Source organism: Lagopus muta, chromosome 18, assembly GCF_023343835.1.
Source record: "Lagopus muta isolate bLagMut1 chromosome 18, bLagMut1 primary, whole genome shotgun sequence".
Taxonomy (NCBI): domain Eukaryota; kingdom Metazoa; phylum Chordata; class Aves; order Galliformes; family Phasianidae; genus Lagopus; species Lagopus muta.
In genome coordinates this window covers 5347665-5353664 of record NC_064450.1, presented here as the reverse complement: position 1 = coordinate 5353664, position 6000 = coordinate 5347665, and positions in this window count along the sequence as shown.

The following is a 6000-nucleotide window of genomic DNA, read 5'->3' as shown; positions in this document are numbered from 1 at the left end:
GCTCCCTGAGCTCCAGCAGCTCAGGGCTGTGCCCATTGCTCGCTGGGCAAAGTCCTTCCCTCACCCCCACCTGACCCTCCTCTCACACATCTCCATGATGTTCCCTTGGCTCCTAAGCATCCCCATTTTTTTCTCATCTTGGATAAACCCTGCAATGCAAGAGTGGAACAGCGGGTGGATGAGTCCGTGTTGGCAAGGAGGTGACGGGGAGAGGAGCCCAGCAGTGCTACCCATGGGCTATGGGCACCCTGGGGCTGTGGGTCCCCTGCCTGTAGGAGGTGGTTTGGCGGTGATTAATGGTGGCTGTGCAGGTGGGAGAGCACAGGAGCCATGTGTGTGATTAAAAACTGCTCTCAGGAGCCCGCACGGCTGAATCTCCACTTAACCCTGCGCTCCGCTTCGGTGTCTGGTAACAAAAATAATCAAAGGAGGAGAGGAGCAGAGCTGCGAGTGGAGCTTAATTTGAGGGAGAGCAGCAAATGGGTTTCCGTGCAGGGTGGATTAGGAAATTGGGCTGTGACAGATTGACTTCAGAGGTGACTGATGGCGGGGGCTGAGGGGGGGCTTTGAAGCGTACAGTTCTGTTGAGCTGCGCTCTTGCTATGCACGTTAATCAGGAGCAGAGCCTAATGAGCGGGAATAATTGGATGGAAGGGGAATTCCAGCAGGTTGGGGAAGCCTGGGGACTCCCTGCACGGCTCATGGGTCCTCTCCTCCCCGGGGCTCTCCGTGGTCTCGCAGGTGCAGTGCTTGCTGCAGGCTGCACGCAGTGGGGAAGCCTGGAGCTGAGGGCACCCCGTGCGTGGTGCTGATGTCTGAGTTGCTCTGTGGGCTCTCAGCAGTGGTTCTTGGTCCCTTTGCAGCACTATGGGATGGGGCAGCCGTGCAGCTGCTGCACAGAGATCGATGGCCTCATCCAGGTGCCGCGCTCCCTGTGTGCTGCTCAAATCTGTGCAGGTGGTACTGTTGGCTGTGCCCTGTCCTGGTATCACCACCAACCCTCACCCAGAGCTCTGTTTTGCATTTCCCCAGTGCTAGGCTGCTTGGAACAGGAGGGTTGCTTGTGTGCCGTGCTGCTATGGGCACTCATTTTCCCTCTTCTCTTTGTTTTGTAATGAGCCAACCTTGGAGGACCTTGAAAGACATTCCTGCAGCTTCCCAATGACTTATCTGCCACCCTCTGCCCCCTGTTCTGCCATGGGGATAAATCTGCTCCTGGTGTGGGGCCCATCTCACTGCACTGCAGGCTCCATCACTCACATGGGCTCAGGGGGCCACTGCTGGGGGTCGTGGGGTGGATAGTGAATGCTCAGCACCAAGATTGATGCTGTCCCACCTGGTGTCAAGAAAGGCCTTGACAGCGAGAGATGCATGATAAAGGATTGCCCACTTTGCCTAGTGGGGGGAAAGCAAAATGGATCCATTCAGACACAGTGTGGGACTGCAGCTGTCTCACAGGAGGAGCTGAGGGGCTGGGGGTGTTTGCTTCTCCCGTTCCCCAGGCTGTGTGCTGCATCCTGCTTTGGGATGCCCCCACCAAGGGGAAACCCTGAGCCCGGGGGGGCTGTGCTGTGCCCCTTGCAGCCAGGTGGGATGTGCTGTGGCCACGCATTGTGTGCTGGGATGGGGCACAGCCTGCAAGCTGTGCCGCTCAGCAGCTTTGCTGCATCCTCCTCCGTTATTAGCAGTGATGCCTACACAGGGACAGCACTGGAGCCTCTCCCTCTCTCTTGCAGGCTGAGCAGCCGCTGCTGTGAGACCCCGACGGCTCTTCCCGACTGCACACAGGGGCAGACATCGGCGTGAGCTCCAGCTGCACCCACAGCACCTCTCCACTCCCAGGTATGTCTGTCTATTCATCCCCACACAGCTGGGCAGGGAGGGAGCGCGTGGTCTCTGTGGGGCCAGGGCCAGGTCCTGCTTCCCATGGTCCGATCTGAGCTATCACGATGACAGGGTGTTGCATGGGATGCGATGCGGTGTGTGTGTACCTCCCGTGGGACAGCACTCAGTGGTGTGGGGAGAACCCCCCAGCGCTGCTGCACTGCTTCATCTGTCCCATGGGAGTGCTCTGGAGTGGGGAAATGAGTGTGAATTGGAGGAGCTGCGTCCCCCCGCTGGGGGCAGAGGTTGTCCTGAGAGAAGGATTAAAGAGAAGCCTCTGCGAGGAGGCTGTGCAGATGTATTTCCTCAGCTGCATTAATCAGCTTGAAGGCAGCAAAGGAAGCTGAGCTCTGTGTATCACCTTGAAGCTCTCTTTTTTTTTTTTTGTCTTTTAGAAAACTTTGGGTGGATGTTATTGCTCATGAAAGCAAGGGTCTGATCATGCTGGGTAGGAGCAGGCGTAGTGTGGGCTGCCGTTATTATGCAAGCTTCCCACATGCAGCTCTGCCAGTGCACGCTGTTCCAGAACAACAGCCCCAGCCCACCCCCAGGGCTGCACAGCCCCGTGCTGCCCCATACCCTGCACTGCCACTGGTGCTGTGTGCTGGGGGCAGCCAGCTTGGGGCCGTCACGGATGGCCGTGTGGCATCCCCAGCCCCAGGGCAGCAGCCTGATGCTCGGCTTGGCTCAGGGGGCTCACAGATGTGTCCTTACTGCAAAAGCAGCTGGCGTGTCACCGAGCCCCGCGGAGATGCTCTCCATCATCCTCCAATCCAACCGAGCCCTCCCCGCGGGGAAGGCGCTCCTGGAAAGAAGGCTTGAAACTGAGCAACATCAGAAAGGGGAGCCCTCGAGGCGCTTTTGTTCCGTGAGTGGGAGTGCTAGATCCGCTTAGACATGAAAGGCTGCAGCTCCATCCCCAAAGTCAGCACGGGGCTGCAGAGAGGGGGAGGACGGGGGGCGGCTGCAGGGGGAGGTCAGCCTGGGAGCGGCTGTCACCGGGATCCCCTCTCCCCCTCCCCTCCGAGTGAGGAAATTGGGTCACACTTGAAAGTCAGTTTCTTGGCTGTGGATTTAATTTGGCTTTTCCAGGCTAGTTATCATATAATAAATTCCAGGAGATTTATAGAAAACATGCCCAGGGAGGCTTAGGCGGTGTGTAACAAGATTTGTGCTATTTCCCGCTGTAGAGCAGATGCAGTGAGCGCTGTGTGCCCGGGGCAGGGCTGGTGCACTGCGGGATGGGATGGGCTTGCGTCCCCAGCTCCTGCAGCGGGGCCACGCATCCCTACGTGTCCCCATTCTCTGTGTCCCCATTTCTCAGAGCCCACAATGAAAGCCTCCCCCACCCCAAAGCCCCTGTACTGCAGCCCCTCTCCTCTCGCCCAGCTCCTCATCTGCCGACAAGTGGCTGCGAGACAGCGAGCTGAAATCTGCACATCCTGGCTCACGGTGCCTTAGGGAGATGGGTTTGCTCACTGCTTTGGGACAGGCCAAGAAGGCATTCGTTTCGCTGAGATTTCTGACATTTGCAGCACCGTGGCAGCGAAGTGGCTGGAAGAGAAGCAGCACAGCACAGAGGGCACTGCCAGCCGTGCTCCCCACACCGCCTCTCGCTGCTCAGGCCTCCCAATTAGTGTCTTATTAGTCACTCTGCGTGTTAAAGCATTAAGAACAATTAAGGGTGAGAAGAGTTTCCAGATGTAGCAGCAAGCGCTGGAGCCGGGAGCTGGCAGCTCTGCTTGGTGCTCCCATATGGAAACAATCTCAAGCACAGCAGGGCTCACAGTGGGATGCTGTGCTGCTGCAGGGCCAGCGTGGGGATCCTGGGGCTGGTCTGGGGTGCTGGGGTTGGTTGGTGTAGGGCCAGGAGGTGGGCTGCTCCCACTGGGGTGGGGTGAGGATGTGGGGCTGAGGCTGAGCGCACTGGGATGTTACCACTGGGGCAGTGTCACTGAGGCTGTGGCACCAGTGCTGGGATAGGTGTCCCTGAGCATCACGATGTGCCCCAGCACCTGCTGAAGTGCTCCTCATTATGAAGTCTGCACATGAAGTCAGGTCCAGTGTTTCTGTAGTGGCTGGGCTTGGTGTGGCCCTGATCCCTGTGTGCCCAGCTGTGCTGGGAATGCATCTGGGACAGCGCGTGTGGGAGATGACTGCCTTGACAGAGATAGCTCTCTTGTTGTGACACTTTGAGGCACAGGAGATGTGGCATAAGCAGATGGGTGTGACTTCAGAGCCTGAGCGCAAGTGACTTCACCTCCCCAAAATCATCCCTGTTGCACATAGGTGGGCACAGAGCTGTCAGGGTGCTCCAGTGTGGGGTCCCAAATGGGCAAGGTGGGTGCACCCCAGTGGAGAGTGCATCGGTGCAGGCAGTGGCTGCAGGCACTGCTTGGAGGGGCTGGCCTTTGGTGTGCTGCCTTCTTTCTCCTCCTGCTCTCCCCAGGGTGAGGCATGTGGTGCACGGACAGATGGTGCTGCTGAGTGACCTTGCAGCTCGGAGCCATTCCCTCGGCTGCTGAGTGATGGTGGGAGCTGCAGGGAGCGTGCAGCGGTGCTGCAACCTGCTCACACCAGTGGGAGCCTGTCAGCTTCCAGGGCTGCAGCCAGAGCACACAGCACAGCACAGGGCTGTGGGAGCCTGGCAGCAGTGCCCCGATGCCAGCGCATCCAAAGGGGGCTGCAGGGAGGGGGCTGCCCCACAGCACTGACACTGTGCCTGGAACGGGATCTGATCAACCATTCTCAGGGGGTGGAGCACCACGTGTTCCTGGAGCAAAAGGAGCTGTGGGGCTGAAGGGGCACCCGGTTTCTTTGACCACCACCGGCGGGTGCTGCTGCGCCCATCACCGGGCCCGTCCCCATTGCAGCACCACAGCAGCTCCGCTTACTTAACATGCAGTGAGTGTTGTACTCTGGGCGAAATTTAGACGTAGTTTTTTTATTTTTTTGGTGCTTGCATGTAAATGTGGGTAGGTGCTGTCCTGATTGATGGCAATTAGCATTTTCTAACGGTAACAGCTGTTCGGATTGCCAGGAGGCTGGTACCCTCGCGCCCACGCTGCCATCTGCTCCGCTGGGCACTGCCTGGGGAGCGGCGCAGCGCTGCAGAGCCGTGCTGGGGTGCGCTCAGCAGCACGGCGCAGCATCTTCAGCTTCATTTATTTATTTGGTTGGTCTGGGTTTGGTTGGTTTTTTTTCTTTTTTTTATGATAATAATTAAAAAAGAGGTTTTGGGGGGTTTATAAATAGCTCGTTCTGTTTACGATGGGATGGAGGCTTTCCAGCTGATGCGCAGCCTGGATTTGGGTGCTTGGTTTAGCCAAGCAGTCCAGAAAGCCCATGGAGGTGAGGTGTGGGGATCCCAAAACGTTCTGCTCGGCCCCTCTGTGGGGATGTGCCCCAGGAAATGTCCTGCGCTGCTGCTCCGCTGCTGTGGCTCCGGATGGGTTGATGCTGTGCACAAATCGCAGCCACCCCTCCTCATTCCTCCTGGAAATCTCTCTCCTCCCAAGCAGGCAACCCAGAAACACACTTGCTTTTTTTTTTTTTTTTTTTTTGCTTTTTTTTTTGCTTTTTTTTTTCTCACAGATGCAGGAGATGGTGACTCATAGTCAGCTTGGAACTGAGTAATGTACCTAGATGTTTCTCCGAGTGTTTTTCCAGGTTAGAGCAGCAATTCTTGCATGGTCCATTCATGCAGCATTCTGAACTTGGTGCTGCTTGAGGTTAGCAGTGTCCTGTGCTGCTGCTGCCCGTGGTGCCATGCTGGGCCACATGCACTGCCCACCCTGCAGGAAGGGTGCAGCTTTGGTAGGGTTCTGCTGCCTCTCACTGCATCCCGTTTGCTCAGTGCTGCTCTCTGTGCTGTTGGGCTCCATGTGCTCTGCCCTTCCCCTGCTGCTGGGAGCTGTGCTCTGTGCCATGCACGCTTTTCTGGTGCTCCCCAGCTCCTGTGGCTCAGATCCCGTTGGCTCCGTTCTTTATCCGCTTAGTTCTGGGGCTGCTCTCTGTGAGCTTTATTCCTCTTGCTGTGGACTTTATTTCCTCTCCTTGCATTAAGTAAAGCTCTGCTCTCCAGGCAGCTTGGAGGTGGTGCCCTCTGAGGTGCTC